We start from the raw sequence: 13,627 nt of genomic DNA, 5'->3' as shown, positions 1-13,627 counted from the left end.
ATCCAGTGCAGTCCTTGTAGAAATAATGGTATTGGTGAGTCATCAAAGGTGTAGACCTAATGTAGCCCTTGTAGAGATGGCTAGCAGCCATCCGTTGCGACTGTGCAGGTGCACAATCACCATCGAAGAGTCTTGTGGACAATATAGCAAGTCCATGAACCACCACTTGTGCACTCACAAATTTTTTTTTTTTTGAAATGTCCTTAGAACCAGCAATGCTGTTATCCAGTCCCTTGCTGAAGTGTTAACACACGTGCAAGCGCTAACAGTCCCAACTTCTCACATACTGTGCATATATTATGACCAACAGAAACATGTGCAGTGAATTGATACTTAATTTGAAGAACTGGTGTCTATACAATTATAAATTTACAACATAAGAATACAATTACAAAGGTACAAAATACATCATTAAAGAACATAACAATATACATAACATTTGTAGTAGAACAGGCTTTACAAAAGAATAGAAATAAGCATGTACATCAGTGTTACAAGAATTATGACATAAGTACATACATAAAAGATCAGAATAACTTTTGAAACATAAACTTCACACATGAGCATTAAAACAAAACAGAATAATTAATGTCTAAACATCTTTGCAAAGAAAATAACATAGTATTTGAAAAATTCCACAACATAACTCATATCAGCTAAACACATAAAAGACAGGAAAAACACAAATATACAAGAGTACACAAACACATAGTAGAATAACACAAGAGGAAAGGGCAGGGTTTGTTTTCAGTGTAACATTTGGCACTGCAGTCCAACCCAAAACTTCATTCCATAGATCTTTCGTCTTATTTCAACATTTGTTTCCACCAAAAAAAATCCTCTCCAAGCATCGTTTCTGTATTTATATGGTCTCATATTTCTTACCTCATTATTTATTTTCCATTATCTTAACTCATCATTTATTTCCAAGAAAATCCTACCTAAACCTGTTGTCCCTAAACCCTACATTTATTATTCATATTCTTTCAAAATACTTTTTTTGGCCAAACCATTTTCTTATAGCTTCTCAATGCATTTCTTCCAATTCATCGCAGCTCGTTCTCTTACATAGCCTACCCCATCTTAAGCTAACTTAAATCTACTGAGCTCAGATGCATAAACTAAGGGACGAGGCAATGCAGCAGCACAAAACAATTAACGCAAACAGCAATGACAAAAAATGCAAATTGGCGAAGCAAGCAGCAAAAAATCTAAATTTGGAGAGCAAATGCAACATTATCACTAATATGAGCCAATCTGCAGCAAAAAGAAAAATAAATCCGTAGTAAAACTGGCTTCACTGAGTAATACAAAGTGAAATTTGGTAGCACTATGCCTGGCAAGCAGCAGCAAATGGAATAACTTACACCTAAACATGACAAAGCTCAAGCAGAAAAAATAGTACACTAAAGGCAACAATGCAGACAAGGGAAATGTCTATTCACATCTTAATATCTATGTCATTAAAGTGGTGCACCACAAGAAGTTATTCTACCAAAAAATTACCAAGTAGTTGAAAAGAAAATTATGTATGCAAGTCCTGTGAAGGGAAATGTCTTTTTGTGCTCCTTCGTTTTTTTAAGTATATCATAAATTTTATTATTTCCTGGATCTGTAGGCATAAAATATCTATATTAGTACATCTATAACATTTTATTTTAACCAATGCTGCAGTGCAGCTAGAAACTAGATATTAAACGAAATGAGCAATCTCTCAACTACAAAGACAATAGATATAAAATGTTTCTCATCATTTCATTAGGCATTTTAGTAAATATCATAAATTATGAGCTCATCGGTGTAATCATATGTTTTCAAGTTTGAGCATGTCGTATTTGCGATGCTTTCTACAAAGAAATGGCAATAGCGAGGATAATGGCCTCCTTTTTTCTCCACCTGTGCCTCTGAAAGGCACACACTAATGGCTTTTTTCCAGGCGACTGTCACGCAGCTGGGTGCCCACGATGAATTACGTGAAGGTGGTCACTTAACTTTCTTACCTAAATATTTACGACACCAGTTTGCACTACAGTGACAGTCTCATATAAAATTTCACAGGTCGAGAATTTGCGTTGCAAATCTGTAGAAACAAAATCCTGTAAATATAACGGTGTCCAAAAAATTTTCGCCAGCATAGTGATACATTCACGCATATACACACATTTCATAACTCTTAAAGTACGATTCTCGGTTTACAACATCCTTTTTCACAAACCAGAGTCCCTAACCACTAATCAATACTCCTTACCTTATTACGCATATACATATTCGTCGACACGTCAATCTTGCGTCGACACTTCAATATTTCATTATAATAAATACATAGCATAATCAAATTCCTCATATAGCATCAGCTTATTGACCATAATCATACCTCAACAGCATAATACACATAGTCATCGTAATAATAACATCATAACACCTCAGTCAAATCTCAAAATCGTCATAGCTTTCTGCAATAATTTCAAAACCTAAAAAGAATTCTCTGCTAATTTCAGTAGTGTCATCTACCTCAAACATACTTTAAAAATCATGATCCCATACCAAATACATCATTCAAAGCTCTCATAGTATCACAATGGTTCCGAAAAAATATAAACAGTTCACAAAGTACAGACAAAATACAGTTTCATGAGTGTGAAGTTATCCAACCGTGTAATTGCGTAAACATCTGTCACTGATGTAGTAAAAAGATGTTTGTTTCGCTGCCAAATACTCAGATAGCTGTGTAATTCTGTTTCAGAGAAATATAGTACTAATGTGTAAAGTTGTATAAGCAAATACCATATTAGCTAAGGCTCCTTGTGCTTGCCAAACACGTGATACACAAAGTAAGCGTGTACCCCCTGAGGATTAATGTAATTATACCCTCAGGTGTTACAGATTACAGCAATGGAATGAAATGTATCACGGAAAACTTTCTCTGTAATTCAAAAATCTTTAAAAATAAATGTTTTAAGTACAAAATTAATCACTCAAATACGTGTACTGTAGCGCTAAACTGTGCGTCTTGTTGTAAGATAATCTCTGTGGAAGTGTCGTAGTTATCGTCCTCTGAAAGCTAAGTTCTGCAGAAGTCAATGTACTTATCTCATGATGAACAGAAGTGAAATGCTTTGCGTATAGATATCTTACTTATTATGCTTATTGCCGTGATGAAGAAAGTTCTGTGCTGTAACGTATTGTTGTGCTATGGAAAAGGCTGTCTCGTTGTAGCTATACCACAAAAGTTACTACTAAAACATGTTTTCCTTTCCAGAAGAATTCAGAAAAACTTTGTAGATATAAAACAGAAACACCGCAAAAGCAACAATGTAAATTCTGTCACACATTAGTAGCATCGTGATATAATCGTGTAGCTGTCAAAGAAACCAAATACTAAGTCATCTTTAATGTCACAGAAAGTACTTCAAATAAAGAATGTCTTTTCAAGTAAACCAAAATGTTGCATTAAAATCTCATTAGCAGTATATGTTCTAAGTATGTAAGCCTTATAGTCGTTACGTAATCATGCAACTAACAAGCAAGAGTGTACACCCACAATAACACCGTGGCCTCTGTTCACTATAACAATGCATTCGTAATTTCTGTTTAAACAAGTTCTCTTGGTTCTTGACTGGATATTTAACTTCAAACATTGTTGCGTGTTAACAGATTCTAAGTCTGACAAAGCATACTAGTAACGTGAAGTGAAAAGTTTTATGGCAAAGATAAAGTTAAAAAGCAAATTATCTCTCAATAAACGGTTTTACATGTGAAATGTGTAATCCTTTACCTTTCCTCAGTACGCAGTAAATCAACTTGAACGCAATTATGCGGTATATGTCGGTAAAGAATGCTAAAATTTTTCTCAAGGTTAGCGTCTATGTTATTTTTCACTGAGCCAGCCGGCACACGTGGTTGCCTGTGTTGGCGCGCGTCGTTATTGGGATTAGGAGACCTAACTTCTACAAATTCACCTTGTCGACAGGGCCCTGCCCTGTTTAAATCCCGCCAGTTCTGATGCAATTCAGGTCTGTCGTTACGATCATATCGTCTCTCGTCATGTCGGTAGATTCTATAGTTTCTTTGTTGTCGGTCACGTGGTGGAGAATTTCTCCCTGAATCGTAACTGCGCGCTGGACAGTTGCGTCTAAAGTTATTCTATCTCCCTTGATAATAATTATTTTGGTCCCATATTGTCTGTTTCTCTGACTGTCTCTGTGATAGTCACTACCATGGAGAGGTGATCTTTCCCTGTAATTATTACTACTCTGCCAACGGTTGTCATACGTGTGGTGTGTGTTTTGGTCACGATTTGTGTTGTGAGAATAGCCTTGTCGTGTCCAGTTTATATTTCTTTCATCGCGGAATTGCGACGGATGTGACCTGTAATTGTTGTGTTCCTGTTTTTTGTTCCACGATTGTCAATGTCAATTTCTAATTCTTGTAAGAGTCCGTGAAAAGCTTCAATGTCGTCTTTGCAACGTCCTGCCAAAATAATATGTCGTAAATCTTCAGGTAATTTGATTAAGCAAATGCAGATGAGTTCTGAGGGGCTGTATGGGTTTGACAGGTACTGATTCTTGTGCAACATGTCTTCAAAATATTTCACAAGACTGGAAAATTCAGATTGTTCGAAATGTTTCATCATTATGATGCCATGTTTTACTCGGTCTTGTGTGGCTTGAGACCAATATGCTGAGAGGAAGGCATGGTAAAATTCTCCTTCACTGTGGCAATCGTGAATGACCGATCGCATTCTTACAGCTGGTTCATTCTCTAAGTAGCCACACATAAATTCTAATCTGTGCTCTAATGACCAGTTGGGAGGAAAACAATGAGAGAATTGATGGAGCCACGCTTGTGGATGAATGTCGTTGCCAGAATTCTTAAATGTTTTGAATTTACGTGTAGTAAAGAGCAGCTTATAGTCAAAATCATCGTGTCGGCGAGTCGCATATCGGTCATTGTTACGTCGTTTCGGCAGTTCCATCTCAAAATTCGGTGTACCATGCCAATTTCTTTCATAACTTCCGAAATGCCCTGTGTTATTATTTTGCGGCTTTTCCGTATTTCTAAGTCTCTCTTCCCGTGTTGGAGCGCGAATGTCCTCTGAAATTTGTAATTTTTGTATTACTTGTGCCAACTGATCTTGTACTACCCGGATTTCTCCTTTGTGTTGCGTATTAATTTGATTCCGATTTTGTTTGAATTTCTTAATTTGTTCACGCTCTTCTGTGTCAGTGATGGCTACAGGTCTTGTGTCATTCAGATCATCATCTACCTTTGTAGATAAGTTAGTGAACTGATCCGAAAGTTCGGCTACTTTCTCCGATAGTGTACTTATTTCCTCAGTGTGTTTTTCTGATCCAAGTTTCAGAGAGTCCATTTGTGTTGAAATCGTATCTACTGTGTCCTTTAAGTTTTGCTGAGTTTTTGCAAGTTGCGTAACGGAATCGGTAGATGCAACTGAGTCAATTTTAGCTTGCAAGGTCTCATGATTTTCATGAACAATAGTTTGCAGTTCTTTTATGGCTGCTTCGTGATTCTGTAATGTATTTTCATATAGGTTGGAAATGCTCACAAATTTGTGTTTTTACGTCATTACAGACTTTTTGACATTTCGATTCGATTTTATGTAAATCAGTAGTTAAATCTTCACGTGTTTGTTCAAGCGTGGTGTGAAGATTTTGTTCCATTGCGTCTAACTGTTGCTATGTTTGTCTCTGGTGTTGTTCCATTGTGTCTAACTTTTGAAGATTTTGTTCCATTGTGTCTAACTTTTGAAGATTTTGTTTCATTGTATCTAAGTTTTGTAGCCTTTGTCCCATTTGTTGCATTAACTGTAATAACAATGCACTGGTGTCTGAAACATGTTCCTCAGTGCTTTTCGGCAATGAAGTTTCACCGGCAACATTCACATTTTGACAAGCAGAAAATGTGTCTTGACTTATTTGAGAAAACGGTGAGGACCCAAAACCTGAATCTGCAGTATTTGCAAGATTATGTCCTGTAATTCCCGATTCCTGAGGCGGGCTGTTGCCGACCGATCGATCGATAATGCATCCCTGTTCACTAATTGTTTCACTGTCTACACCATTGTTTGCCGCCCGCTCCATTTCCCTATGCACAATTTCCAAATTAGTATGTTGAACATTAGTTAATTCATTACACGGTGGCGCTAACACACTGCTTTCGTCCTCACTGTCATTCCTCAGTTTACTTTGGAGCCTAGTATTACGTTTTTCACACGCCATTATTGTCACAATATTTCACACAACAACACAGAAAAGCACAATTTGAAGAGCAATATAAGAAAACACATTAACATAGCACTGAAAATAATATCTAGTTAATTGCAAGCGCAGCTGCGAAATACTTGGTGCAAATCTACATGCATGCCACAACTGTTTTACTGTAGAACAATGAAAGACTACAACTACAAAGGAGATTCTCTCTACAATTACGCGCTAGCAATAAACAAAAGCTACACTAATTACACAAACTACAAGAAAAAATCAGAAGTTTCCAGTTAGGTACCCTCGGCTAAGGGTCGACATATGATACGTCCCCTTTGAACAATTATACATGACTGTGCTTAGACTGACACACAATATTTTTAGCGCAACCGAATCTGACTTTCAATAAACCATACAAAAGAATGGCCCTGACTAACATTAAACTATACCTTTCACAAATCACTTACCTCAAAAAAATCTTCGTTACTCGAACTACTGTAATACAGCGAGCGCCAATACTGCCAGCTGAATAAAAACTACTGAAGGCTCTAACTACTCATAGGCATAGTTAGCAAATGAAAGATTTTGATAGAGAAGAAAGAATGTATTTACCTTAATAGTGTTCAAAAGTCATAATATATATATAGCAGTTCATGACATCCATTCTTACAAATGTACTGTTTCTGATGGACACACGTCCAGATCATCCAGTCTCAAAAATCCGCCATCTCACTTCTCCACATCCACCACGGCTGGCGGCTCACCTCCAACTACGCAACGCTACGCGCTGTTAACAGCCAACAGCCCAACACTACAATGGCAGACAACAATGCAAACTAGCCACAGACTGCACACAGCACAGCCAGTGATTTTCATACAGAGCACTACGTGGCGTTACCAATATAAAAACCTAAACAGCTTACTTACATTGTGATCTTAATACATTACGTGAGCTAAAGAGGGACAACTGTTCGTATTGCGGAATGTCAGTAACAGATGTAACGGTGGTTTTTTACACAATACTGAACTGCAAGCAACGTCATTTATTATTTGTTCATATTACTAAATGCATTGACTGTTCTTCTCCGATCATTTCCGCGTAACTATACCCTTATAGCATTCTTTGATTGTTCGCGTGCGATGTCAGTCCAGGACTCCACGACTGGACGAGTGCAACATAATTTACATACTGTGGCGAGCTTTCAGGCGCCTAAAGCTGTAATTGTAAGTACACTCGTGGAAATTGAAATAAGAACACCGTGAATTCATTGTCCCAGGAAGGGGAAACTTTATTGACACATTCCTGGGGTCAGATACATCACATGATCACACTGACAGAACCACAGGCACATAGGCACAGGCAACAGAGCATGCACAATGTCGGCACTAGTACAGTGTATATCCACCTTTCGCAGCAATGCAGGCTGCTATTCTCCCATGGAGACGATCGTAGAGATGCTGGATGTAGTCCTGTGGAACGGCTTGCCATGCCATTTCCACCTGGCGCCTCAGTTGGACCAGCGTTCGTGCTGGACGTGCAGACCGCGTGAGACGACGCTTCATCCAGTCCCAAACATGCTCAATGGGGGACAGATCCGGAGATCTTGCTGGCCAGGGTAGTTGACTTACACCTTCTAGAGCACGTTGGGTGGCACGGGATACATGCGGACGTGCATTGTCCTGTTGGAACAGCAAGTTCCCTTGCCGGTCTAGGAATGGTAGAACGATGGGTTCGATGACGGTTTGTATGTACCGTGCACTATTCAGTGTCCCCTCGACGATCACCAGTGGTGTACGGCCAGTGTAGGAGATCGCTCCCCACACCTGATGCCGGGTGTTGGCCCTGTGTGCCTCGGTCGTATGCAGTCCTGATTGTGGCGCTCACCTGCACGGCGCCAAACACGCATACGACCATCATTGGCACCAAGGCAGACGCGACTCTCATCGCTGAAGACGACACGTCTCCATTCGTCCCTCCATTCACGCCTGTCGCGACACCACTGGAGGCGGGCTGCACGATGTTGGGGCGTGAGCGGAAGACGGCCTAACGGTGTGCGGGACCGTAGCCCAGCTTCATGGAGACGGTTGCGAATGGTCCTCGCCGATACCCCAGGAGCAACAGTGTCCCTAATTTGCTGGGAAGTGGCGGTGCGGTCCCCTAAGGCACTGCGTAGGATCCTACGGTCTTGGCGTGCATCCGTGCGTCGCTGCGGTCCGGTCCCAGGTCGACGGGCACGTGCACCTTCCGCCGACAACTGGCGACAACATCGATGTACTGTGGAGACCTCACGCCCCACGTGTTGAGCAATTCGGCGGTACGTCCACCCGGCCTCCCGCATGCCCACTATACGCCCTCGCTCAAAGTCCGTCAACTGCACATACGGTTCACGTCCACGCTGTCGCGGCATGCTACCAGTGTTAAAGACTGCGATGGAGCTCCGTATGCCACGGCAAACTGGCTGACACTGACGGCGGCGGTGCACAAATGCTGCGCAGCTAGCGCCATTCGACGGCCAACACCGCGGTTCCTGGTGTGTCCGCTGTGCCGTGCGTGTGATCATTGCTTGTACAGCCCTCTCGCAGTGTCAGGAGCAAGTATGGTGGGTCTGACACACCGGTGTCAATGTGTTCTTTTTTCCATTTCCAGGAGTGTATTTGGGTTAGCTGCGATGCCAGGGCGGCTGGAAAATCTTCTGTAGCTAAGCCACTGCCGGCGAGCGAGTGATCAACGACAGGAAAATAAGCAGTTTTTCCCTGGTGTGGTGATCGTTGACCTGAGTATCAATGCGTGGACGAAGGTGCCAGCACTAAAGATAGCGGCTCTAGCGGTATAGCAGACTGGGGGATATTGGAAGATATTTTGAAATTGGACAATAATACACATATAACAAAACCAAACCCATCAGAGGAATCATGGCACCGAAATGTACATCACAAGAACCACTGAAGTTCCCTCTTAGTAATAAATAAAAACTCTTATGAATATTATTAAAAATTAATAGCAGTTGAATGATTCAGGCAATGTGGACAAGCCGTCATCACTAAAAGCCAAAAATCTGTTTACATTTCATTCATTGAATTGTTACTTAGTTTATATCTTTTCATGTAAATGTGCAACATTATCGTATTCTCCACACTTAAAGAGACTGTAAACTCAATATGACTCTCCTTACAACGTACCCTTCTGTACTTAAGCATCATAAGTACAACTTGTGATTTCTAGTTTATTTAATTAATGTCAAAAGTGGTCATTTAAATGCAATATTTAATTATATTAGAACAAATAAGCCCTTGGTCACAAATATTAAGTCAAAATTGACCTGGTTTCGACGCTACTATGAGCGTCGTCTTCAGAACTAGCCTAACTGTTCTAAAACAAATTAGGTATATAATACATTAATAAAATTAAAGTTTGTACTGACTGGAAAAAGATGTAGTACTTACAAGTCACATATTACAAAAGATCTAAGCCGAAAAGGCGACGTCATGAATAGTTGTAAGTAAGATGGCGAGTCGCTAAGGGCTGCTCGTACCTAAGTGAACAAGGGCTGCAACAAGACTGAGGTGCCCACGTTAGAACGTGTGGGCAAGTAAACATGGTGTTGCTACGAGCACCATCTAGTAGCCGCAGAAACAATTAGGCTACTGTACATTCAACTGTACATTGAACTGGGACCGAAGTTTAGGGGGCTGAGGGTTCATATTGATGAATAGTTTCTTTTGGAAAGGTTTTATAAGAAATTTTGCATTGCTAATGGCTGACCTCACTTCTTTCTGTAATTTAGGAATCGTATAATCATACAGCTCCGATATGTTGCTTTCACTGAAGAAATTTTCAGTTTTAGAAATATACTCAGAAATATAAGCAATGACTAGACAACAACCTTTATCGGATTTAGTTATTAAAGCATTTGCTGTTTTAAGTTTATTATTAATGAAAGTTACTAAAATTTTGTCGTTATGCGTAGCATTAGTCAAAGTAGCTGTGTTTAATATCACCATTGAGCAGAACGCAAAGAGATACTTTCATTCAACAGGCCACCTTTATTTTTTATCGTGTTTTAATAACAATATATTGGTCATTTATCATAAGCGCGTGTGCACAGATTCTAAGTTATTTTTAATTCTGCACAAACTATCAGACGTAAGATAATGTGTGTGTGTGTGGGGAGGGGGGGGGGATTCGGGAACAAAGACATTTCATTTAACATCTATGTTGTAATTGCAACTTGTATATGCTTTAAGTGGTGGTTCATTGCCTGTATTTTATGATCGTTCTCAATTTTTTGAGGATGCTGCAGACTTATAGGTATGAGTGAGCAGTAGTTCCAGGTCATTCTCTGTTGGACGGGCATGCGGTGCAGACAGGTAACTTGCATGTTGGTGAGAGGATAGCGTAGTTTTAGGATTTGTAATGTGAATGTATTTTATTCCTGCAAGATTCAGAATTTCAGCCGGCTGGAGTGGCCGTGCTGTTCTAGGCGCTGCAGTGTGGAACCGCGTGACCGCTACGGTTGCAGGTTCGAATCGTGCCTCGGGCATTTTGTGTGTGATGTCCTTAGGTTAGTTAGGTTTAAGTAGTTCTAAGTTCTAGGGGCTGATGACCACAGCAGATAAGACCCATAGTGCTCATAGCCATTTGAACCAGAATTTCAGAGTGTAATCCAGTTCACATACTATCTGTTATTTAATTTAGGGCTATCATGTGTTTTTAAATGATCAGAAAAGTAACACTTCCTCAAGTACAATGTCTTATTGGTGTTCATAAAATCAGTCCGCCGTTGGAACCACAGATGATAAAGCCGTAGTGTACCGTTACCTTCGTGACTGATGTAGACTGAAAATATCTTGCCCTTCAGTTTATCAGTATCACGTACACTATTAATAGTATAATTTACCAAATGGGTGAACAAACCAAGGTGAAACTGTAAAATAAATGTTCCCGATATGTTACCTTACACTACTGATTATGTAAGTAGGCTGTTTAGGTTTTTTTATTGGTAACGCCACCTCTGTATAAAAATCACTGGCTGTGCTGTGTGCAGTCTGTGGCTGCTTTGCATTGTTGTAATACTCGCCATTGTAGTGTTAGGCAGCTGGCTGTGAACAGCGCGTAGCGTTGCGCAGTTGGAGGTGAGCCGCCAGCAGTGGTGGATGTGGAAGAGATGGCGGAGTTTTGAAATTTGTCATGAACTGCTATATATATTATGACTATTAAGGTAAATACATTGTTTGTTCTCTATTAAAATCTTTCATTTGCTAACTATGCCTATCAGTAGTTAGTGCCTTCAGTAGTTTGAATCTTTTATTTAGCTGGCAGTAGTGGCGCTCACTTTATTGCAGTAGTTCGAGCAACCAAGTTTTTTGTGAGGTAAGTGATTTGTGAAACGTATAGGTTAATGTTAGTTAGGGCCATTCTTTTGTAGGGATTATTGAAAGTCAGATTGCGTTGCGCTAACAAAATATTGTGTGTCAGTTTTAAACACAGTAATTTATAATTGTTTAAAGGGGACGTTTCATATGTCGACCCTTAGCCGAGGATACCTCACTGGAATCTTCTGATTTTTTCCTTGTAGTTTGTGTAATTAGTGTAGCTTTTGTTTATTGCTAGCGTGTAATTATACAGAGAATTTCCTTTGTAGTTGCAGCCTTTCATTGTTGTACAGTAAAACAGTTATGGCATGCATGTAGATTTGCACCAAGTATTTCGCAGCTGCAATTAACTAGATATTATTTTCAGTGCTATGTTAATGTGTTCTCTTATTTTTGCTCTTCAAATTGTGCTTTTCTGTGTTATCGTGTGAAATATTGTGACAATAATGGCGTGTGAAAAACGTAACACTAGGCTACAAAGTAAACTGAGAAATAATAGTGACGACGAGCGTAGCTTATCAGCACCACTGTGTAATGAATTAACTAATGTTCAAAGTAGTAATTTGGTAATTGTGCATAGGGAAATGGAGCGGGCGGCAAACAATGGTAGAGACAGTGAAACAATTAGAGAACAGGGAAGCATTATCGATCGATCAGTCGGCAACAGCTCGCCTCAGGAATCAGGAATGACAGGACACAATTTTGCAAATATTGTAGACTCAGGTTTTGGGTTCTCACCGTTTTCTCAAATGAGTCAAAACACATTTTCTGCTTGTCAAAATGTGAATGTTGCCAGTGCAAATTCACTGCCGAAAAGCACTGAGGAACATGTTTCACACACCAGTCCATTGTTATTACAATTAATGCAACGAATGGGAAAAAAGCTTGAAAAATTAGACACAATGGAACAAAATCAGAGACAAACACAGCAAAAGCTTCAAAAATTAGACACAATGGAACAAAATCTTCAAAAGTTAGACACAATGGAAAAAAATCTTCAAAAGTTAGACACCACACTTGATCAAACACGTGAAGATTTAACTACTGAGTTACATAAAATCGAATCGAAATGTCAAAAAGTCTGTAATGACGTAAAAAAAGAAATTTGTGAGCATTTCCAACGTATTTTTTCGCGTCATGAAAATGCATTACAGAATCACGAAGCAGCCATAAAAGAACTGCAAATTATTGTTCATGAAAATCATGAGACCTTGCAAGCTAAAATTGACTCAGTTGCATCTACCGATACGGTTACGCAACTTGCAAAAACTCAGGAAAACTTAAAGGACACAGTAAATACGATTTCAACACAAATGGACAATCTGAAACTCGGTTCAGAAAAACATACAGAGGAAATAATTTCACTATCGGATAAAGTAGCCGAACTTTCAGATCAGTTCACTAACTTATCTACAAAGGTAGTTGTTGATCTGAATGACACAAGACATGTAGCCTTCACGGCCACTGAAGAGTATGAACAAATTAGAAAATTCAAACAAAATCAAAATCAAATCAATACACAGTACAAAAGAGAAATTCGGGAAGTACAAGATCAGCTGACACAGGTGATACAAGAATTACGTATTTCCGAGGACACTCGCGCTCTAACACGGGAAGAGGGACTTAGAAATACGGAAAAGCCGCAAAATAATAACACAGGGCATTTCGGAAGTTATGAAAGAAATTGGCAATATGCGCCGAATTTTGAGATGGAACGGCCGACACGACCTAACAATGACCGATATGCTACTCGCCGACATGATGATTTTGACTATAAGCTGTTCATTACTACACGTAAATTCAAAACATTTAAGAATTCTGCCAACGACATTCATCCACAAGCATGGCTCCATCAATTCTCTCATTGTTTTCCTCCCAACTGGTCGTTAGAACACAGTTTAGAATTTATGTGTGGCTACTTAGAGAATGAACCAGCTGTAAGAATGCGATCGGTCATTCAGATTGTCACAGTGAAGAAGAATTTTACCATGCCTTCCTCTCAGCATATTGGTCTCAAGCCACACAAGACCGAG

Source organism: Schistocerca nitens, chromosome 7 (assembly GCF_023898315.1).
Source record: "Schistocerca nitens isolate TAMUIC-IGC-003100 chromosome 7, iqSchNite1.1, whole genome shotgun sequence".
NCBI classification, from domain to species: Eukaryota; Metazoa; Arthropoda; class Insecta; order Orthoptera; family Acrididae; genus Schistocerca; species Schistocerca nitens.
Note: the sequence above shows the minus strand (reverse complement) of the source record.